This window comes from Panulirus ornatus, chromosome 73 (genome assembly GCF_036320965.1).
Source record: "Panulirus ornatus isolate Po-2019 chromosome 73, ASM3632096v1, whole genome shotgun sequence".
Lineage (NCBI taxonomy): Eukaryota > Metazoa > Arthropoda > Malacostraca > Decapoda > Palinuridae > Panulirus > Panulirus ornatus.
Genome location: NC_092296.1, coordinates 16,955,952 through 16,980,713, shown reverse-complemented (window position 1 = coordinate 16,980,713; position 24,762 = coordinate 16,955,952).

Genomic DNA, 24,762 nt, shown 5'->3' with positions numbered 1-24,762 from the left:
ACTAGAACCTGAACTCCGTTACAACCTAACCTATATCCGAACCTAATCGATCATAGAACTTACCTAACTAACCATAACATAACCGACCTATTACCTCTAACCTAACTAACCTGAAACCGAAGCCTAAACCGACCCTAACTCTGTACCTAACCTAAACTAACGCGTAACCTAATACCCTATCCGAACCGAACAGGAAGTCCAATCCTAACCCTAACAGAAACGAACTATAACCCTGTTACCTATCCTTACCTGAACGAAACACAGAACTAACCTAAAACCTAACCTAACCGGGTAACTAACCTAAACTAACAAACCTAACCCGACCTGAACCTAACCTAAATAGAGACGAAAAACAGAACCTGAACCCGTAACTAACAAGTAATCCTAATCACTATACGCTTAATCATATCAGAGAGACTAAGCTAAACCTTAAAAACTAACCTAACGTCAACCCTCAACCATAACCTAACTTAACCTAACCTAACCCCTTAACCTAAACTAATCTAAATTTCTTTAACCTAAACTTACCAAAACCTAACTCATAACCTAGCGCTAATAACCTGAACCTAACCTAACTTAACTAACCTAACCTAATACCTAACCATAACCGAACCTAACCGTGGATGCCTAATGACGCTAACCTTAACCTAACTAAACTAACCCAACTAACCTTAACCGAACCGTAACCTGAAAACGCGTAAGCTAACTCTACCTAACCTAAACTAAACCTAAACCTAACCTAAACCCCTAAACCCTAACCTAACTAACCTAACCCTAACCTAACCTAACCTAACCTAACTTCCCCCAAACCCCTAAACCCAAAAACTAACCTAACCTAACCAAACCCTTTAACAAACCACCTAACCTAACAACTAAACTAACCCTATACCAAACCCACCTAACCGAACCTCAACCAAACCAAAACCTAACCTAACCTAACCTAACCTAACCTAACCTAACCTAACCTAACCTAACCTAACCTAACCTAACCTAACTAACCTAACCTAACCTAACCCTAACCTAACCTAACCCCTAACCTAACCTAACTAACCTAACCTAACCTACTAACCTAACCAACCTAACCTAACCTAACCTAACCTAACCTAACCTAACCTAACCTAACCTAACCTAACCTAACCTAACCTAACCTAACCTAACCTAACCTAACCTAACCTAACCTAACCTAACCTAACCTAACCTAACCTAACCTAACCTAACCTAACCTAACCTAACCTAACCTAACCTAACCTAACCTAACCTAACCTAACCTAACCTAACCTAACCTAACCTAACCTAACCTAACCTAACCTAACCTAACCTAACCTAACCTAACCTAACCTAACCTAACCTAACCTAACCTAACCTAACCTAACCTAACCTAACCTAACCTAACCTAACCTAACCTAACCTAACCTAACCTAACCTAACCTAACCTAACCTAACCTAACCTAACCTAACCTAACCTAACCTAACCTAACCTAACCTAACCTAACCTAACCTAACCTAACCTAACCTAACCTAACCTAACCTAACCTAACCTAACCTAACCTAACCTAACCTAACCTAACCTAACCTAACCTAACCTAACCTAACCTAACCTAACCTAACCTAACCTAACCTAACCTAACCTAACCTAACCTAACCTAACCTAACCTAACCTAACCTAACCTAACCTAACCTAACCTAACCTAACCTAACCTAACCTAACCTAACCTAACCTAACCTAACCTAACCTAACCTAACCTAACCTAACCTAACCTAACCCTAACCTAACCTAACCTAACCTAACCTAACCTAACCTAACCTAATCAAACAAAACCTAACCTAAACTAACCTAACCTAACCTAACCTAACCTAACCCAACCCAACCCAATCCAACTCAACCCAACCCAACCCAACCCATCCCAACCCAACCCAACCCAACCTAACCCAACCCAACCCAACCCAACTCAACCCAACCAAACCCAACCCATCCCAACCCAACCCAACCCAACCTAAACTAACCTAACCTAACCTAACCTAACCTAACCTAACCCAACCCAACCCAACCTAACCTAACCTAACCTAACCTAACCTAACCCAACCCAACCCAACCCAACCTAACCTAACCTAACCTAACCTAACCTAACCTAACCTAACCTAACCTTTCCAAACTGTGATTCCCTAAAAGATTTTTGCAAACTCTCTTAATGAGAGTCATGCATTTTTTTAAATTCATTTACCTCGTCAAACTTTCGTCAGGGATGTCTGATCATTATCCTGTGGAGGCAAAGGTGAAGATTTGTAGAGGTTTTCAGAAAAGAAGAGAGAATGTTGGGGTGAAGAGAGTGGTAAGAGTCAGTGAGCTTGGGAAGGAGACTTGTGTGAGGAAGTATCAGGAGAGACTGAGTACAGAATGGAAAAAGGTGAGAACAAAGGACGTAAGGGGAGTGGAGCAGCAATGGGATGTATTTAGGAAAGCAGTGATAGCTTGCGCAAAAGATGCTTGTAGAATGAGGAGCGTGGGAGGTGGGCAGATTAGAAAGGGTAGTGAGTGGTGGGATGAAGAAGTACGATTATTAGTGAAAGAGAAGAGAGAGGCATTTGGACGATTTTTGCAGGGAAATAATGCAAATGAGTGGGAGATGTATAAAAGAAAGAGGCAGGAGGTCAAGAGGAAGGTGCAAGAGGTGAAAAAGAGGGCAAATGAGAGTTGGGGTGAGGGAGTATCATTAAATTTTAGGAAGAATAAAAAGATGTTTTGGAAGGAGGTAAATAAAGTGCGTAAGACAAGGGAATCAATGGGAGCATCAGTGAAGGGGGCTAATATGGAGGTGATAACAAGTAGTGGTGATGTGAGAAGGAGATGGAGTGAGTATTTTGAAGGTTTGTAGAATGTGTTTGATGATAGAGTGGCAGATATAAGGTGTTTTGGTTGAGGTGGCATGCAAAGTGAGAGGGTTAGGGGAAATGATTTGGTAAACAAGGAAGAGGTAGTAAAAGCTTTGTGGAAGATGAGAGCCGGCAAGGCAGCGGGTTTGGATGGTATTGCAGTGGAATTTATTAAAAAAGGGGTGACTGTATTGTTGACTGGTTGGTAAGGTTATTTAATGTATGTATGACTCATGGTGAGGTGCCTGAGGATTGGCGGAATGCTTGCATAGTGCCATTGTACAAAGGCAAAGGGGATAAAAGTGAGTGCTCAAATCACAGAGGTAATTATGACAGCTTCCTCTCATCAGTGGCATCAGCTGTTGCAAGCGAAGGATTGTACACTTATGACCTGTACTATAGTGTATGACATTGCTTGCATAAGAGAGATTCGTTCTCACTGTTACAGCTACGAACCGGAAGGTGATTTGTTGGTGGAGGATAAGGTGTATTAAGGAAAATATAAGCACAACTCGGCCACAATCAGCAAGAAGCCAATTTCACATCAGTGTCTTTTACACCATCGACTGTAAAACTGGACCGGGAAAAGGTTTTGTATTAAGTTGTCAATACCAGTGTCGGTGTACTGACTGACGTGAGCATTGTTGAAGGAAATGATGCCACTGAAATACGTCAAATGGCTGCAAGGTTGCAACAGGCATATCCAGAGGACCTGGAGGACTGCTTCCCTGATGAATTCCTTCGTTATGTTCAGTATACAAAGGGCAAGTCACATGTGATGACAAGACCTTTTAAATGCACTTCGTAAACTAGACACTTCACAACTGGATATGCTTTTGCCCAACAGATGAGTTGCTTTGAATATTTGTGACAAGTATGGCGTCAACTGCTGGAGGGGATCGAGCTATTAAAATATTTAGAAACCTACGTTCCACATGAGCGTTTCTGAATGTTAACCCAGCATGCTATCGACTCCGTGACCAGCTTGTATAAGATTTGTGTAGTGTTATAATTTCATGCTTTAAGTGTGAGGAATTAATGGCTCTAATATAGTGCCTGGGGCCCCAAGGTAGCTTAACTCTCACAGGGGTTCCACAAGTGAACACAGGTATAAGGTATCATGTGTTAAGTTGCATTCTGATATTTTGTATCTCTGGCTTTCATACGTGTTATCTGGCGATTTGATAATACGGCTGGCATATCTGTCCAATCGAACAAGATCAGTTCGGGAAATATTACTCTCCCAGACTAGTGTGGAGCCAATCTATCACGAAAGTGATATATAGAACTCTACCTCAGCGATTAGACAGCGTCACAATAATCACATGCTCTGCGTCTGACATCTCTTCTGATATTTTGTTTTGATGGTTTCGGCAAAGAAAAAATAAGTTCCACCGAAATTTGAAAGATTCAAAAAGGTGGTGTTAATGGTCACAATAACGCCATAAAAGATAGTATACATATCAATACAATGATCAAAATCAAAGCACATGATTATCAGTATAAGATCGCTTTACCATTAAGCACAATTTACTTAATGTGTCACCCACGAGAAAGTTTAGTTTACCCTAACCGTTCTCTACACGTTCGCCTTTACAAATTACGAGCTTATCCACAAGATAGCGTTAGTGGTGGCAATATTTGACGTCTTCATAAAACCTTTAGTAATCTAGGGTAGTTACCCTTCTCAAATACATTCTCTGTCGTTCAAATACGTGACGTCAGATGTTTGTGTCAGTTAACCCAGAGCACTGGTGGTTTTAGGATGTATCCAGTGTGTGTCTGTGTTTGTAAAATGGTTCTAAACCCGTTTTTTAGACCGTGTTACGGTATGAGAACTGTTGACATACCAATGGATATAAGAACAACGGCTAATTATCCTAAAGTGTCTCCATCTTGGTGTACAGACATTCAGAGAGTGTAAACATTCAGTTGTCGATGCCATGAAGATCACACACACACACACAAGCGTACGTCACAAGAGGCAGGCCAAATGGAGGTCAAAGTATTATACTGCTATACATTTGGATAGAGAAGTCATACTCAGGACGCTGCATGACCTAGACGAGGTAAGCAAGTTTTCGTTGAAATCATAAGACATGTTTGACGCAAGTGGGTGGAGCTGTTGCTGTATGATTCATATTCAAATTTATAGACGATATGAGTGAATAGTTATGTTATCTATACATTACGTAGAAGCTATACATTTTTACATATAAATAAGAATATACTTTGATTACGTCATTACCTATCGAAATATTGTATTTTTCATATACGTCTATTTAAAAGAAACTCTAAATGAGCTTTGTATGATCATTTTGATGAAGAAACAGATAATTTTATCTGGTATAGATCGTATATTATCAGAAAAGACGTAAACATGTTTGGTTGGTCGGGTGAAATACATGGAGACCCGAGACCGTGAAGGGAGGATGGGAGCCGCCGGCCTCAGACCTGAGTGTTAACACGCCTCTAGATTCCAGCCCATGTTTTCACCTCAACTTTTTTACACGTTGTATTTATATATGTTGGTGACGACACCTGATGTTGTGACGTCACTGTTCCATGATTAGGTCGGCCTGATGACGTCGACTTCAAAATGGTTTTGACGTCAGCACAGAAATGTTAAGAAGATTTGATCATATATTTCTTACAGTTCACTCTTTAGTAATGTTTCCTCCTGTGCTGTGTTGCATAGGCTGTGTTTATCATCATCTTTTAGACCAGTAGGTTTCACTCACGTGTACGCTTTTCACATGTTTCGTGGTATAAGGTTCATATTAAGTCCCTTTATAGTATCCTATAACGTGTTATAAGATGGGATCTTATATAATGATAATTCTTCTTTTTTAACAATACTGCCATTCTTTACAACCCCTTGACATACCTTACTGTATAGTAACCTGTTGCCTCTTATTGAACCTACAGTGTGTGTTCAACTGTACCTGTAGGTTGTGTTTCCGCTGTAACTACTGGTCATCTTCTGCTGTACCTACTCTTCATATTCTGCTGTACCTACAGGTCGTCTTCTACTGTGCCTTCAGGTTATCTTCTACTGTACCCCAGGTTGTCTTCTACTGTACCTATAGATCGTCGTCTACTTTACCTCCAGATTGTCTTCTACTGTACCTACAGGTCGTCTTCTACTGTACCTACAGGTCGTCTTCTACTGTTCCTACAGGTCATCGTCTACTGAACCTACAGGTCGTATTCTATTGTACCTACAGGTCATCTTCTACTGTGCCTCCAGGTTGTCTTCTACTTTACCTACAGGTCGTCTTCTACTGTTCCTACAGGTCATCTTCTACTGTACCTACAGGTCGTCTTCTACTGTACCTACAGGTCATCTTCTACTGTACCTACAGGTCGTCTTCTACTGTACCTACAGGTCGTCTTCTACTGTACCTACAGGTTGTCTTCTACTGTTCCTGCAGGTCGTCTTCTACTGTACCTAGAGGTCGTCTTCTACTGTTCCTACAGGTCATCTACTTTACCTCCAGGTTGTCTTCTACCATATCTACAGGTCGTCTTCTACTGTACCTACAGGTTGTCTTCTACTGTTCATACAGGTCATCTACTGTTCCTACAGGTCGTCTTCTACTGTACCTACAGGTCATCTATTGTACCTACAGGTCATCTTCTACTGTACCTACAGGTCATCTTCTACTGTTCCTACAGGTCATCTACTGTACCTACAGGTTGTCTTCTACTGTTCCTACAGGTCATCTTCTACTGTATCTACAGGTCATCTTCTACTGTACCTACAGGTTGTCTTCTAATGTTCCTACAGGTCATCTACTGTACCTACAGGTCATCTTCTACTGTTCCTACAGGTCATCTGTACCTACAGGTCATCTACTGTACCTGCAGGTTGTCTTCTACTGTTCCTACAGGTCATCTTCTACTGTACCTACAGGTCGTCTTCTACTGTACCTACAGGTCATCTACTGTTCCTACAGGTCATCTTCTACTGGACCTACAGGTTGTCTTCTACTGTTCCTACAGGTCATCTTCTACTGTACCTACAGGTCGTCTTTTACTGTACCTACAGGTCATCTTCTACTGTTCCTACAGGTCATCTTCTACTGTACCTACAGGTCATCTTCTACTGTGCCTACAGGTTATCTTCTACTGTACCTACAGGTCGTCTTCTACTGTGCCTACAGGTTATCTTCTACTGTACCTACAGGTCGTCTTCTACTGTGCCTACAGTTTTATCTTCTACTGTACCTCCAGGTTGTCTTCTACTGTACCTACAGGTCGTCGTCTATTGTACCTGCAGGTCATCTTCTACTGTACCTACAGGTCGTCTTCTACTGTACCTACAGGTCGGCTTCTGCTGTACCTACAGGTCGTCTTCTAGTGAACCTCCATGTTGTCTTCTACTGTACCTCCAGGTCGTCTTTTACTGTACCTACAGGTCGTCTTCTACTGTACCTACAGGTTATCTTCTACTGTACCTCCAGGTTGTCTTCTACTTTACCTACAGGTCGTCGTCTACTGTACCTGCAGGTCGTCTTCTTGCGTACCTACAGGTCGTCTTCTACTGTACCTACAGGTCGGCTTTTGTTGTACCTACAGGTCGTCTTCTGGTGAACCTCCATGTTGTCTTCTACTGTACCTCCAGGTCGTCTTCTACTGTACCTACAGGTCGTCTTCTACTGTGCCTACAGGTTATCTTCTACCGTACCTCCAGGTTGTCTTCTACTGTACCTACAGGTCGTCGTCTATTGTACCTGCAGGTCGTCGTCTTCTGTACCTACAGGTCGTCTTCTACTGTACCTACAGGTCGTCTTCTACTGTACCTACAGGTCGGCTTCTGCTGTACCTACAGGTCGTCTTCTAGTGAACCTCCATGTTGTCTTCTACTGTACCTCCAGGTCGCCTTCCACTGAACCTACAGGTCGTCTTCTACTGTGCCTACAGGTTATCTTCTACTGTACCTCCAGGTTGTCTTCTTCCGTACCTACAGGTCGTCTTCTACTGTACCTACAGGTCGGCTTCTGCTGTACCTACAGGTCGTCTTCTGGTGAACCTCCATGTTGTCTTCTACTGTACCTCCAGGTCGTCTTCTACTGTACCTCCAGGTCGTCTTCTACCGTACTACAGGTCGTCTCCTGCTGCACCTCTAGCTTTTTTCTTTTGCTGTACCTCCAGGTTGTCCTCTGCTGTACCTCCATTTTGTCTTCTGCTGTACCTCCAGGTTGTCTTCTGCTGTACCTCCAGGTTGTCTCCTGCTGCACCTCTAGGTTGTCATCTGCCGTACCTCCCTGTTGTCTTCTGCTGTACCTCTAGGTTGTCTTCTGCTGTACCTCCATGTTGTATTCTGCTGAACCTCCAGTTTGTCTGCTGCACTTCCAGATTGTCTTCTGTTGAACCTCCATTTTGCCTTCTGCTGCACCTTCAGGTTGTCTTGTGCTGTACCTCCAGGTTGTCTGCTTTACCTACAGGTTGTCTTCTGCTGTACCTTTAGGTTGTCTTCTGCTCCATCTTCAGGTTGTCCCCTGCTGCACCTTCAGATTGTCTTCTGCTGTACCTCCACGTTGTATTCTGCTGTACCTCCAGGGTGTATTCTGCTTCACCTCCTAGTTCTCCTCCGCTGTACCTCGAGGTTGTCTTCTGCTGTACCTCCACGTTGTATTCTGCTGTACCTCCAGGTTTTTTTTCTTTTTCAACTGGACCTCCAGGTTGTCCTCTGGTGTACCTCCAGATTGTCATCTGCTGCACTTACAGGTTATATTCTGCTGTACATCCAGGTTGTCTTCTGCTGTACCTCCAGGTTGTCTTCTTCTGTACCTCCAAGTTGTCTTATGTACCTCCAGGATGTCCTCTGCTCCACCTTCAGGTTTTCTTCTGCTGTACCTCAAGGTTGTCTTCTGCTGTACCTCCAGGTTTTCTTCTGCTGCACCTCCAGGTTGTCTTCTGCTGCACCTTCAGGTTCTCCTCTGCTGAACCTCCAGGTTTTCTTCTGCTACACCTCCAGGCTGGCTTCTGCTGCACCTCCAGATTGTATTGTGCTGTACCTCCAGGTTGCCTTCTGCTGTACCTCCAGGTTGCCTTCTGCTGTACCTCCAGGTTGTCTTCTGCTGTACCTCCAGGTTGTCTTCTGCTGTACCTCCAGGTTGTCTTCTGCTGTACCTCCAGGTTGTCTTCTTCTGCACCTCCAGGTTGTCTTCTGCTGCACCTTCAGGTTTCCTTCTGCTGCACCTCCAGGTTGTCTTCTGCTGCACCTTCAGGTTTCCTTCTGCTGCACCTCCAGGTTGTCTTCTTCTGTACCGCCAGGTTGTCTTCTGCTGCACCTTCAGGTTTCCTTCTGCTGTACCTCCAGGTTGTCTTCTGCTGCACCTTCAGGTTTCCTTCTGCTGCACCTCCAGGTTGTCTTCTGCTGCACCGCCAGGTTGTCTTCTACTGGACCTCCAGGTTGTCTTCTGCTGTACCTCCAGGTTGTCTTCTGCTGCACCTCCAGGTTGTCTTCTGTACCTCCAGGTTGTCTTCTGCTGTACCTCCAGGTTGTCTTCTTCTGTACCTCCAGGTTGTCTTCTGCTGCACCTTCAGGTTTCCTTCTGCTGTACCTCCAGGTTGTCTTCTGCTGCACCGCCAGGTTGTCTTCTACTGGACCTCCAGGTTGTTCTGCTATACCTCCAGGTTGTCTTCTGCTCAATATTCAGGTTGTCTTCTGCTGTACCTCCAGGTTGTCGTCTACTGTACCTCTAGGTTGTCTTCTGCTGTAAGTCCAGGTTGTCTTCTGCCGCGCCAAAAATCTATTTTCTCCTTCAGGTTTTCTGCTGCTGTACCTTCAGATTGTCTTCTGCTATACCTTTAGGTTGCCTTCTGCCGCACCTGTAGGTTGTTTGCTGCACCTCCAGGTTGTCTTCTGCTGTACCTTTAAGCTGTTTGCTTCACACCGAGGTTGTCGTCTGCTGTACCTTTATGCTGTTTGCTTCACCTCTAGGTTTTCTTCTGCTTCACCTAAAGGTTTTCTTCTGTTGTACCTCCAGGTTGTCTTCTACTGTACCTGCAGGTTGTCATGTGCTGTACCTCCAGGTTGTCATGTGCTGTACCTCCAGGTTGTCTTCTGCTGTACCTCCAGGTTGTCTTCTACTGTACCTGCAGGTTGTCTTGTGCTATACCTCCAGGTTGTCTGCTGTACCCCCAGGTTGTCTTCTGCTGCATCTTCAGGTTGTCTTGTGCTATACCTCCAGGTTGTCTGCTGTACCCCCAGGTTGTCTTCTGGTGCATCTTCAGGTTGTCTTCTGCTGCACCTCCAAGTTGTCTTGTGCTAGACCTCCAGGTTGTCTGCTATACCTCTAGGTTGTCTTCAGCTCCATCTTCAGGTTGTCATCTGCTGCACCTCCAGGTTGTCTTCTGCTGCACCTCCAGGTTGTCTTGCTCTATACTTCCTGGTTGTCTGCTGTACCTCCAGGTTGTCCTCTGCTCCATCTTCAGGTTGTCTTCAGCTGTACCTCCAGGTTGTATTCTTCTGTACCTCCAGGTTGTATTCTGCTGTGCCTCCAGGTTGTCCTCTGCTGTACCTCCAGGTTGTCTTCTGCTGAACCTCCAGGTTGTATTCTGCTGTACCTCCAGGTTGTCCTCTGCTGTACCTCCAGGTTCTCCTCTGCTGTGCCTCCAGGTTGTCTTCTGCTGTACCTCCACGTTGTATTCTTCTGTACCTCCAGGTTGTATTCTTCTGTACCTCCAGGTTGTATTCTGCTGTACCTCCAGGTTGTCCTCTGCTTTACCTTCAGGTTGTCATCTGCTGTACCTCCAACTTGTCCTCTGGTATACCTTCAGGTTGTCTTCTGCTGCACTTACAGGTTGTATTCTGCTGTAGCTCCAAGTTGTCTTCCGTTGTACCTCCATGTTGTATTCTGCTGCACCTCCAGATTGTCTTCTGTACCTTCAGGTTCTCCTTTGCTCCACCTTTGGGTTGTCTTCTTCTGTACCTTCAGGTTCTCCTTTGCTCCACCTTTGGGTTGTCTTCTGCTGCACCTTCAGGATGTCTTCTGCTGTACCTCCAGGTTGTCTTCTGCTACACTTCCAGATTGTCTTCTACCGCACATCCAGGTTGTATTTTGCCGCACCTCCAGGTTGCCTTCTGCTGTACCTCCAGGTTGCCTTCTGCTGTACCTCCAGGCTGTCTTCTGCTGCACCCTCAGGTTGTCTTCTCCTGCACCTCCAGTTTGTCTTCTGCTGCACCTCCAGGTTGCCTTCTGCTGTACCTCCAGGTTGTCTTCTGCTGCACCTTCAGGTTTTCTTCTCCATCGCTTCCAGTTTGTCTTCTGCTGCACCTCCAGGTTGCCTTCTGCTGTACCTCCAGGTTGTCTTCTGCTGTACCTCCAGGTTGTCTTCTGCTCCATCTTCGGGTTATCTTCTGCTGCACCGCCAGGTTGTCTTCTGCTGTACCTCCAGGTTGTCTTCTGCTGTACCTCCAGGTTGTCCTCTGCTGTACCTCCAGGTTGTCTTCTGCTGTACCTCCAGGTTGTCTTCTGCTGTACCTCCAGGTTGTCTTCTGCTGCACCTCCAGGTTGCCTTCTGCTGTACCTCCAGGTTGTCTTCTGCTGTACCTCCAGGTTGTCTTCTGCTCCATCTTCGGGTTATCTTCTGCTGCACCGCCAGGTTGTCTTCTGCTGTACCTCCAGGTTGTCTTCTGCTGTACCTCCAGGTTGTCCTCTGCTCCATCTTCAGGTTGTCTTCTGCTGTACCTCCAGATTGTCATCTGCTGTACCTCCAGATTGTCATCTGCTGTACCTCCAGGTTGTCATCTGCTGTACCTCCAGGTTGTATTCTGCTGTACCTCCAGGTTGTCATCTGCTCTACCTCCAGGTTGTCTTCTGCTCTACCTCCACGTTGTATTCTTCTGTACCTCCACGTTGTATTCTGCTGTACCTCCAGGTTGTCATCTGCTGTACCTCCACGTTGTATTCTTCTGTACCTCCACGTTGTATTCTGCTGTACCTCCAGGTTGTCATCTGCTGTACCTCCACGTTGTATTCTTCTGTACCTCCACGTTGTATTCTTCTGTACCTCCACGTTGTATTCTGCTGTACCTCCAGGTTGTCATCTGCTGTACCTCCACGTTGTATTCTTCTGTACCTCCACGTTGTATTCTGCTGCACCTCCAGGTTGCCATCTGCTGTACCTCCAACATGGCCTTTCCTGTACCTTCAGGTTGTCTTCTGCTGCACTTACAGGTTGTCTTCTGCTGTACCTCCATGCTGTCATCTGCTGTACCTTCAGGTTGTCTTCTGCTGTACCTCCACGTTGTATTCTTCTGTACCTCCAGGTTGTCCTTTGCTCCACTTTCAGGTTGTCTTCTGCTGCACTTACAAGTTGTATTCTGCTGTACCCCCAGGTTTTCTTCTGCAACTCCAGGTTGTTCTCTGCTGCACCTTCAGGTTGTCTTCTGCTGTACCTCCACGTTGTATTCTTCTGTACCTCCAGGTTGTATTCTGCTGTACCTCCAGGTTGTCCTCTGCTGTACCTCCAGGGTGTCTTCTGCTGCACCTCCAGGCTGTATTCTACTGTACATCCAGGTTGTCCTCTGCTGTACCTCCAGGTTGTCTTGTGCTGCACCTTCAGGTTTTCTTCTCCTGCACCTCCAGTTTGTCTTCTGCTGCACCTCCAGTTTGTCTTCTGCTGCACCTCCAGGTTGTCTTCTGCTATACCTCCAGGTTTTCTTCTGCTCCATCTTCAGGTTATCTTCTGCTGCACCGCCAGGTTGTCTTCTGCTGCACCTCCAGGTTGTTCTGCCATGCCTCCAAGTTGTCTTATGTTCCATCTTCAGGTTGTCTTCTGCTGAACCTCCACGTTGTATTCTGCTGTACCTCAATGTTGTCCTCTGCTGTACCTTGAAGTTGTCTTCTGCTGTATCTCCACGTTGTTTTCTGCTACACCTTTAGGTTGTGTTCTCCTGCACCTTCAAGTTGCCTTCTGCTGCACCTCCACGTTGTTTGCTGCACCTCTAGGTTGTATTCTGCTGTACCTCCAGGTTGTCCTCTGATGTACCTCCAGGTTGTCTTCTGCTATACCTCCAGGTTGTCTTCTGCTGCACCTTCGGTTTTTCTTCTGCTGCACCTCCAGTTTGTCATCTGCTTCACCTCCAGGTTGTCTTCTGCTGTACATCCAGGTTTTCTTCTGCTCCATCTTCAGGTTATCATCTGCTGCACCACCAGGTTGTTTTTTACTGGACCACCAGGTTGGTCTTCTGCTATACCTCCAGGTTGTCTTCTGCTCAACATTCTGGTTGTCTTCTACTGCACCTCCAGGTTGTCTTCTGCTCGATATTCTGGTTGTCTTCTACTGCACCTCCAGGTTGTCTTCTGCTCAATATTCAGGTTGTTTTCTACTGCACCTCCAGGTGGTCTTCTGCTTTACCTCCAGGTTGTCTTCTGCTATACCCCTGTAATCGGTTTTGGCGCCTCCAAAGGTGATTTAGATTAAACCTACAATTTCCCTCTTAATTTTAGGTGCCGCCACGCCAATCTATTGGCTTTTGGCACCACCAAAGGGGCTTTAAAGTAAACCTTCAATCTGTCTCTTTCCCCCTGGATGACGCTATGCCCTGCAATGGCCTTTGGCGCCACCAAACGGGATTTAGATTAAGCCTTAAATTTCTCTATTTTTTATGCAGCTACACCACTCTGTTGCCTTTGGCACCACGAAAGGGGCTTTATATTAATTGTTCAAATTATTCTTTCCCTTTGGACGAAGTTATGCCCTGTAATGGCCTTTGGCTCTCCCAATAGGGGATTTAAATTAAACCTTCAGTTTCCTTCTTTACTTTTGGATGCCGCCATGCCACTCTATTGGACTTAGGCACCCCCAAAGGGTCTTTTAAGTAAACCTCAATTTGTCTCTTTCACTTTAGATGCCGCTATTCCCCTGTAATGGCCTTTAGCGACGCAAAAGGAGATTTAAAAAAAAATTCAATTTCCCACTATATTTTTGGAAGCTTCCACGCCACTCTATTGGCCTTTGGTACCCCCAAAGGAGCATTAAAGTAAACCTTCCAATTTTCTCTGCCTTTGGATGCCACTATTCCCCTGTAATGGCCTTAGGTGCCTCCAAAGGGGATTTGAATTAAACCTTCAGTTTCTCTTTTTAATTTTGGATGCCGTCATGCCACTCTATTGGACTTTGGCACCCCCAAAAGGTCTTTTGAGAAAACTTACAATATGCCTCTTTCGCTTTATATGCCGCTATTCCCGTGTAATGTCGTTTGGCGCGGACAACGGGGATTTAAATAAAACCTTCAATTCCGTCTATATTTTTGGACACCTCCACGCAACTCTATTGGCCTTTGACAACCCCAAAGGGGCATTAAAGTAAACCTTCCATTTGTCTTTTTGCCTTTGGATGCCGCTATGCCCCTGTAATTGCCTTTAGCGCCGCCAAAGGGGATTTAGATTAAACTTTTAATTTCTCTTTTTATTTTTGAATCCCGCCATGCCAGTCTGTTGGACATTGGCACCCCCAAAGGGTCTTTTAAGTAAATTTTCAATTTGTCTCTTTCCCTTTGGTTGCCACTATTCCACTGTAATGGCCTTTGGCGACGCCAAAGGGGATTTAAATCAAACCTTCAATTTCCCTTTTTATTTTTGGATGCCGCCATGGCACTCTATTGGACTTTGGCACCCCAAAGGTTCTTTTAAGTAAACTTTCAATTTGTCTCTTTCATTTTGAATGCCGCTATTCCCCTGCAATAGCCTTTGGTGACGCAAAAGGTTATCTAGATCAAACGTTCAATTTCTCTTTTTATTTTTGGATGCCTCCACGCCACTCTCTTGCCCTTTGGCATCCTTAAAGGGGCATTAAAGTAAACCTTCCATTTCTCTCTATGCCCCTGTGATGACCTTTGGCGACGCCAAAGGGGATTTTTATTAAACCTTCACTTTCTCTTTTTATTTTTGGATGCCACCATGCCTCTCTATTGGACTTTGGCACTCCCAAAGGGTCTTTTAAGTAAACTTTCAATTTGTTTCTTTTCCTTTGGATGACGCTATTCCCCTGTAATGGCCTTTGGCGACACCAAAGATTTAAATTAAACCTTTAATTTCCCTCTATATTTTTGGATGCCTTCAAGCCACTCTGTTGGCCTTTGGCACCGCCAAAGGGGCATTAAAGTAAACCTTCCATTTGTCTCTTTTCCTTTGGATGCTGCTATACTGCTGTAATGGCCTTTGGCGACGCCAAAGGGAATTTGAATTAAACCTTCAATTTCTCTTTTTATTTTCGGATGCCGCCATGCCACTCTATTGGACTTTGGCACTCCCAAGGGCTCTATTAAGTAAACTCTCAATTTGTCTCTTTCCCTTTATATGCTGCTATTCCCTTGTAATGGCGTTTGGCGCCGCAAAAGTGGATTTAGATAAAACCTTCAATTTTCTTCCATAATTTTGGATGCCTCCAAGCCACTCTATTGGCCTTTGGCACGCCCAAAGGGGCATTAAAGTAAACCTTCCATTTGTCTCTTTGCCTTTGGATTCCGCTATTCCCCTGTAATGGCCTTTAGTGCCGCCAAAGGGGATTTGAATTAAACCTTCAATTTCTTTTTTTTTTTTTTTTTTGATGCCACCATGCCACTCTGTTGGACTTTGGCACCCTCAAAGGGTCTTTTAAGGAAACTTTCAATTTGTCTCTTTCCCTTTGGATGCCGCTATTCCCCTGTAATGGCCTTTGGCGACACCAAAGGGGATTTAAATTAAACCTTCAATTTCACTCTATAATTTTGGATGCCTTCAAGCTACTCCATTGGCCTTTCGCAACCAACCCCAAAGGGGCATTAAAGTAAACCTTCCATTTTTCTCTTTGCCTTTCGGTACCGCTATGCCCCTATAATGGCCTTTGGCGAAGCCAAAGGGGAATTAGATTAAACCTTCAATTTCCCTTTTTAATTGGATGCCGCCATGCCTCTCTATTGCACTTTGGCACCCCCAAAGGGTCTTTTAAGTAAATTTTCAATATCTCTCTTTCCCTTTAGAAGCCGATATTCCCAAATGATGGCGTTTGGCGCCGCCAAAGGAGATTTAAATTGAACCTTTAATTTCTTTTTATTTTTGGATGCCACCATGCCACTCTGTTGGACTTTGGCACCCCCAAAAGGTCTTTTAAGTAAACTTTCAATTTGTTTCTCTCTTTTTGGCTACCGCTATTCCCCTGTAATGGCCTTTGGCGACGCCAAAGGGGATTTAAATAAAACCTTCAATTTCCCTCTATATTTTTGAATGCCATCAATCCACTCTATTGGCCTTTGGCATCCCCAAAGAAACATTAACGTAAAGCATCCATTTGTCTCTTTGCCTTTGGATGCCGCTATGCCCTTGTAATGGCCTTTGTCGATGACAAAGGGGATTTAAATTAAACCTTTAATTTCTATCTTTATTTTTGTATGCCTTCAAGCAGCTCAGTTGGCCTTTGGCACACCCAAAGAAACATTAACGTAAAGCATCCATTTGTCTCTTTGCCTATGGATGCCGCTATGCCCTTGTAATGGCCTTTCTCGACGCCAAAGGGGATCTAAATTAAAACCTTCGATTTCTCTTTTTAGTTTTGGATGCCGCCATGCCCCTCTATTGGACTTTGGCACCCCCAAAGGGTCTTTTAAGGAAACTTTCAATTTGTCTCTTTCCCTTTAGATACTGATATTCCCAAATAATGGGATTTAAATAAAACCTTCAATTTCCCTCTATATTTTTGGATGCCTCCACGCCACTCTATTGGCCTTTGACATCCCTGAAGGGGCATTACAGTAAACCTTCCATTTGTCTCCTTGCCTTTGGATGCCGCCATGCCCCTGTAATTGCCTTTGGCGCAGCCAAAGGGGATTCAAATTGAACTTTTCATTTCTCTTTTTATTTTTGGATGCCTCCATGCCACTCTGTTAGACTTTGGCACCCCTAAAGGGTCTTTAAACTTTCACTTTGTCTCTTTCCCTTTAGATGCCGCTATTACCCTGAAATGGCCTTTGGCACCGCCAAAGTGGATTTAAATAAAACTTTCAATTTCCCTCTATAATGTTGGATGCCTCCACGCAACTCTATTGGCCTTTGCCATCCCCAATGGGGTATTGAAGTAAACCTTCCATTTGTCTCTTTGCCTTTGGATGCCGATATGCTCCTGTAATGGCCTTTGGTGCCGCCAAAGGAGATTGAATTCAAGCCTTCAATTTTTTTTTCTTTTTTGGATACTGCCATGCCACTCTGTTGGACTTTGGCACCACCAAAGGGTCTTTTAAGGAAACTTTCAATTTGTCTTTCCCTTTGGATGCCGCTATTCCCCTGTAATGGCCTCTGGCAACGCCAAATGGGATTTCAATTAAACCTTCAATTTCTCTCTATATTTCTGGATGTCTTCAAGCCACTCCATTGGTCTTTGGCACCCCCAAAGGGGCAATAACGTAAACCATCCGTTTGTCTCTTTGCCTCTGGACGCCGCTATGTCCCTGTAATGGCCTTTCTCGACGCCAAAGGGGATCTGAAGTAAACCTTCAACTTCTCATTTTATTTTTGGATGCTGCCATGCCACTCTATTGGACTTTGGCACCACCAAAGGGTCTTTTAAGTAAACTTTCAATTTGTTTCTTTCTTTGTGGATACCGCTATAATGGCGTTTGGCACCGCCAAAGGGGACTTAAATAAAACCTTCAATTTGCCTCTGTATTTTTGGATGCCTCCAGCAACTCTATAAAAGAATGGCCTATCCCACCGACATACACATGTATATACATACACGTCCACACACGCACATATGCATACCTATACATCTCAACGTATACATATATATATATATATATATATATATATATATATATATATATATATATATATATATATATATATATATATATATATATACACACACAGACATATACATATATACACATGTACATAATTCATACTGTGCCCTTATTCATTCCCATCGCCACCCCGCCATACATGAAATAACAAACCCCTCCCCCCCTCATGTGTGCGAGGTAGCGCTAGGAAAAGACAACAAAGGCCACTTTCGTTCACACTCAGTCTCTAGCTGTCATGTATAATACACTGAAACCACAGCTCCCTTTCCACATCTAGGCCCCACACAACTTTCCATGCTTTATCTCAGACGCTTCACATGCCCTGGTTCAATCCACTGACAGCACATTGACCCCGGTATACCATATCGTTCCAATTCACTTTATTCCTTGCCCGCCTTTCACCCTCCTGCATATTCAGGCCCCGATCACTCAAAATCTTTTTCACTCCATCTTTCCACCTCCAATTTGGTCACCCACTTCTCGTTCCCTCAACCTCTGACACATATATACTGTTGCTCAATCTTTCCTCACTCATTCTCTACATGTGACCAAACCATTTCAAAACACCCTCTCCTGCTCACTCAACCTCACTCTTTTTATTACCACACGTCTCTCTTGCCCTTTCATTACTTACTCGATCAAATCACCTCAAACCACGTATTGTCCTCAAACATCTCATTTCCAGCACATCCACCCTCCTCCGCTCAACTCTATCCATAGCCCACACCTCGCAACCATATAACATTGTTGGGACCACTATTCCTTCGAACATACCCATTTTTGCTTTCCAAGATAACGTTCTCGATTTCCACACATTCTTCAACGCTCCCAGAACTTTCGCCCCCTCCCCCACCCTATGATTCACTTCTTCCATGGTTCCATCCGCTGCCAAATCAACTCCCAGATATCTAAAACACTTCACTTCCTCCAGTTTTTCTCCATTCAAACTTACCTCCGAACTGACTTGTCCCTCAACCCTACTGTACCTAATAACCTTGCTCTTATTCACATTTATTTTCAGCTTTCTTCTTTCACACACTTTACCAAACTGTTTCAGTCACCAGCTTCTGCAGTTTTTCACCCGAATCAGCCACCAGCGCTGTATCATCAGCGAACAACAACTGACTCACTTCCCAAGCTCTCTCATCCACAACAGACTGCATACTTGCTCCTCTTCCCAAAACTCTTGCATTCACCTCCCTAACAACCCCACCCATAAACAAATTAAACAACCATGGAGACATCACGCACCCCTGCCGCAAACCTACATTCACTGAGAACCAATCACTTTCCCTCTTCCTACACGTACACATGCCTTACATCCTCGATGGAAACTTTTCACTGCTTCTAACAACTTGCCTCCAACACCATATATTCTTGGTACCTTCCACAGACTATCTCTATCAACTCTATCATATGCCTTCTCCAGATCCATAAATGCTACATACAAATCCATTCCCTTTTCTAAGTATTACTCACATACATTCTTCAAAGCAAACACCTGATCCACACATCCTCTACCACTTCTGAAACCACACTGCTCTTCCCCAATCTGATGCGCTATACATGCCCTCACCCTCTCAATCAATACCCTCCCATACAATTTACCAGGAATACTCAACAAACTTATACCTCTGCAATTTGAGCACTCACTCTTATCCCCCCTTTGCCTTTGTACAATGGCACTATACAAGCATTCCGCCAATCCTCAGGCACCTCACCATGAGTCATACATACATTAAATAACCTTACCAACCAATCACAATACAGTCACCCCCTTTTTTAATAAATTCCACTGCAATACCATCCAAACCTGCTGCCTTGCCAGCTTTCATCTTTTACTACCTCTTCTCTGTTTACCAAATCATTCTCCCTAACCCTCTCACTTTGCACACCAACTCAACCAAAACACCCTATATCTGCCACTCTATCATCAAACACATTCAACAAACCTTTAAAATACTCGCTCCATCTCATTCTCACATCACCACTACTTGTTATCACCTCCCCATTAGCCCCCTTCACTGATGTTGCCATTTGTTCCCTAGTCTTATGCACTTTATCTACCTTCTTCCAGAACATCTTTTTATTCTCCCTAAAATTTAATGATACTCTCTCACCCCAACTCTCATTTGCCCTCTTTTTCATCTCTTGCACCTTTCTCTTGACCTCCTGCCTCTTTCTTTTGTACATCTCCCACTCATTTGCATTACTTCCCTGCAAAAATCATCCAAATGCCTCTCTCTTCTCTTTCACTAACAACCTTACTTCTTCAACTCACCACTCACTACCCTTTCTAATCTGCACACCTCCCACACTTCTCATGCCACAAGCATCTTTTGCACAAGCCATCACTGCTTCCCTAAATACATCCTACTCCTTCCCCACTCCCCTTACGTTGAAATGTATAGGTATGTATATATGCATGTGTGTTGGGCCATTCTTTCGTCTGTTTCTTTGCGCTACCTCGCGAGACAGCGACTAAGTGTAATAAATATAAATAGTACTAATATGCATAAGATAAGAGAACAAATGGGAACATCGGTGAAGGGGGCAAGGAAGAAAAAGATTACAGGCAGTGATGAAGTGAGAAGGAAATGGAGTGAGTATTTTGAGGGTTTGTTGAATGTATTTGATGATAAAAGTGGCAGTTGTAGGGTGTTTTGCTCAGAGCTGTGTGTGAAGTGAGAGAGTGCTTTGGTAGAGACAGAAGAGGGGATAAAAGCTTTGCTTAAGATGAAATCTGGCAAGTTGGTGAGTTTGGATGGTACTACAGCTGAATTTATTAAGAAAGGGGGTGACTGTGTTGCTAATTGGTTGGTGAGGATATTCAATGTATGTATGGATTATGGTGAGGTGCCTGAGGATTGGTGGAATGCATGTATAATGCCTTTGTACAAAGGCAAAAGGGATAAAGGTGAGTGTTTAAACTACAAGGCATAAGTTAGTCGAGTATTCCTAGGAAATTGTATGGAAGGGCATTGACTGAGAGGGGTAAAGGCACATACAGGGAATCATGCTGGGGAGGAGCAGTGTGGTTTCAGAAGTAGTAGAGGATGTGTGGATCAGGCGTTTGCTTTGAAGAATGTGTGTGAGAAATACCTAGAGAAACAGATGGATTTGTATGTGGCATTTATGGATCTGGAGAAGGCATATGACTGGTTGGATAGAGATGCTTTGTGGAAGGTCTTATGAGTATATGGTGTGGGAGGTAAGCTGCTATAAGCAGAGAAGTTTTTATCAACAGTGTAGGGCATGTGTTCGAGTAGGGAGAGAGGAGTGATTGGTTCCCAGTGAGGGGTTGGTCTGCAGCAGGGCTGTGTGATGTCCCCATGCTTGTTTAATATGTTTATGGATGGGGTGGTTAGGTAGGTGAAAGCAAGATTTTTGGAGAGAGGGACGAGTATGCAGTCTGTTGGGGATGAGAGGGCCTGGAAAGTGAGTAAGTTGTTGTTCGCTCATGATACAGCACTGGTGGCTGATTCGACTAAGAAACTGCAGAAGTTGGTAAATAAGTCTGGAAAAGTGTGTGAAAGGGGAAAGTTGAGAGTAAATGTGAATGAGATCAAGATAATTAGGTTCAGCAGGGTTGAGTGACAAGTTAGTTGGGGTATGAGTCTGAATGGAGAAAAATTGGAGGAAGTGAAGTGTTTTAGATATCTGGGAGTGGACTTAGTAGCAAATGGAACCATGGAAGCAGAAGTGAGTCAGGGTGGGAGAGGGAGGTGAAAATTGAAGTGAGTCAGGGTGAGAGAGGGGGTTGAAAATTTTGGGAGCGATAAGGAATGTGTGGAAGAGAACATTATCTCAGAGAGCAAAAATGGGTATGTTTGAAGGAATAGTAGTTCCAACAATATAATATGGTTGCGAGGCACGGGATATAGATAGGGTTGTATGGAGGAGGGTGGATGTGTTGGAAATCAAATGTTTGTAGACAATATGTGGTGTGCAGAAGTTTGATTGAGCAAGTAATGAAAGGGTAAGAGAGATGTGTAGTAATAAAAAGTGTGTGGATGAGAGAGCAGAAGAGGGTGTATTGAAATGGTTTGGACATGTGGAGAGAATGAGTGAGGAATGAGGTGGAGGGAACAAGAAGTGGGAGACAAAATTGGGGATGGAAGGATAAAGTGAAAAAGATTTTTAGCAATCGGTGATAGGCGTGCAAGGAATAGAGTGAACAAGAATGATGTGGTATACCAGGGCAGACGTGCTGTCAATGGACTGAACCACGGCATGTGAAATATCTGGGGTAAACCATGGAAAGGTCTAAGGGGCCTGGATAGGGAGTTGTGGTTTTGGTGCTTAACACATGACAACTAGAGACTGAGTGTAAATGAGCATGGCCTTTTTTTGACACATTTCCTGGTGCTGCCTCTAACACGGGAAGGCAGTGGTTTCCTGTGGGTTGGGGTGGCGCCAGGAATGGAAAAAGGCCAGCCAGAACATGCAGTAGGGTGATAGGCGTGCAAGGAATAGAGTGAACTGGAATGATGTGGTATACCACAGCAGACGTGCTGTCAATAGACTGAACCAGGGCATGTGAAATATCTGGGGTACACCATGGAAAGGTCTAAGGGGCCTGGATGTAGATAGGGAGTTGTGGTTTTGGTGCTAACACATGACAACTAGAGACTGAGTGTAAATGGGCATGGCCTTTTTTTGACACTTTTCCTGGTGCTACCTCTAGCACGGGAAGGCAATGCTGTTTCCTGTGGGTTGGGGTGGTGCTGGGAATGGAAAAAGGCCAGCAGGTATGAATGTGTACATGTGCATATATATAAGTATATGGCTGTGTATGCGTATGTATATGTATTCATGTTAATATGTATGTACATGTACATGTATGTATATACAAGTGGATGGATCTTTCTTCATCTGTTTCCTGGCACTACTTGCTGATGTGGGAAATGGCAGTCAAGTATAACAAATAAAAATAATAGTACTACTAATACTTATAATAAAACAATAAATAACACTAATAAAATAATAACATACTACCCACATATCTCTTGCAAGTCACTCAAGACAACTATGAGGGATAGGACTGGGAGGCTGAAAGTCCTCCCCTGCAGTATCACCAGTTTCTAAAAGTAGAAACAGGATGGGTAAACCATGGAATTTTCCTTGACAGCTCAGTTCCATTTGCTTCATCACTAAGAATGGAAAAGTGAGCATGCATAAAAAAATATGTACACATAAAATTCATTTTTTTACATTCATTTTTTCATTTCATTTCAAGCTAGAAGTTCCAGTTTTCTAAATTATTTCTTACATTTTTCAAATGTATATATATGTATATGTGTGTGTGTGTGTGTGTATATGTGTGTATGTATGTGTATGTATATATATATATGTATATATATATACATTATCCCTGGGGATAGGGGTGAAAGAATACTTCCCACACATTCCTCGCGTGTCGTAGAAGGCGACTAGAGGGGACGGGAGCGGGGGGGCCAGAAATCCTCCCCTCCTTGTATTTTTTAACTTTCTAAAATGGGAAACAGAAGAAGGAGTCACGCGGGGAGTGCTCATCCTCCTCGAAGGCTCAGACTAGGGTGTCTAAATGTGTGTGGATGTAACCAAGATGTGAAAAAAGGAGAGATAGGTAGTATGTTTGAGGAAAGGAACCTGGATGTTTTGGCTCTGAGTGAAACGAAGCTCAAGGGTAAAGGGGACGAGTGGTTTGGGAATGTCTTGGGAGTAAAGTCAGGGGTTAGTGAGAGGACAAGAGCAAGGGGAGGAGTAGCAGTGCTCCTGAAAAAGGAGTTGTGGAAGTATGTGATAGAATGTAAGAAAGTAAATTCTCGATTAATATGGGTAAAACTGTAAGTTGATGGAGAGAGATGGGTGATTGTTGGTGCATATGCAACTGGGCATGAGAAGAAAGATCATGAGAGGCAAGTGTTTTGGGAGCAGCTGAATGAGTGTGTTAGTGGTTTTGATGCACGAGACCGGGTTATAGTCGTAGAAGGCGACTAAAAGGGGAGGGAGCGGGGGGCTGGAAATCCTCCCCTCTCGTTTTTTTTTAATTTTCCAAAAGAAGGAACAGAGAATTGGGCCAGGCGAGGGTATTCCCTCAAAGGCCCAGTCCTCTGTTCTTAACGCTACCTCGCTAATGCGGGAAATGGCGAATAGTTTGAAAGAAAGAAAAAAGATTTGAATGCAAAGGTGAGTAATGTGGCAGTTGAGGGAATAATTGGTATACATTGGGTGTTCAGTGTTGTAAATGGAAATGGTGAAGAGCTTGTAGATTTATGTGCTGGAAAAGGACTGATGATTGGGAATACCTGGTTTAAAAAGCGAGATATACATAAGTATATGTATGTAAGTAGGAGAGATGGCCAGAGAGTGTTATTGGATTACGTGTTAATTGACAGGCACGCCAAAGAGAGACTTTTGGATGTTAATGTGCTGAGAGGTGCAACTGGAGGGATGTCTGATCATTATCTTGTGGAGGCTAAGGTGAAGATTTGTATGGGTTATCAGAAAAGAAGAGTGAATGTTGGGGTGAAGAGGGTGGTGAGAGTAAGTGAGCTTGGGAAGGAGACTTGTGTGAGGAAGTACCAGGAGAGACTGAGTACAGAATGGAAAAATGTGAGAACAATGGAAGTAAGGGGAGTGGGGGAGGAATGGGATGTATTTAGGGAATCAGTGATGGATTGCGCAAAAGATGCTTGTGGCATGATTAGAGTGGGAGGTGGGTTGATTAGAAAGGGTAGTGAGTGGTGGGATGAAGAAGTAAGATTATTAGTGAAAGAGAAGAGAGAGGCATTTGGACGATTTTTGCAGGGAAAAAATGTAATTGAGTGGGAGATGTATAAAAGAAAGAGACAGGAGGTCAAGAGAAAGGTGCAAGAGGTGAAAAAGAGGGCAAATGAGAGTTGGGGTGAGAGAGTATCATTAAATTTTAGGGAGAATAAAAAGATGTTCTGGAAGGAAGTAAATAAAGTGCGTAAGACAAGGGAGCAAATGGGAACTTCAGTGAAGGGCGCAAATGGGGAGGTGATAACAAGTAGTGGTGATGTGAGAAGGAGATGAAGTGAGTATTTTGAAGGTTTGTTGAATGTGTTTGATGATAGAGTGGCAGATATAGG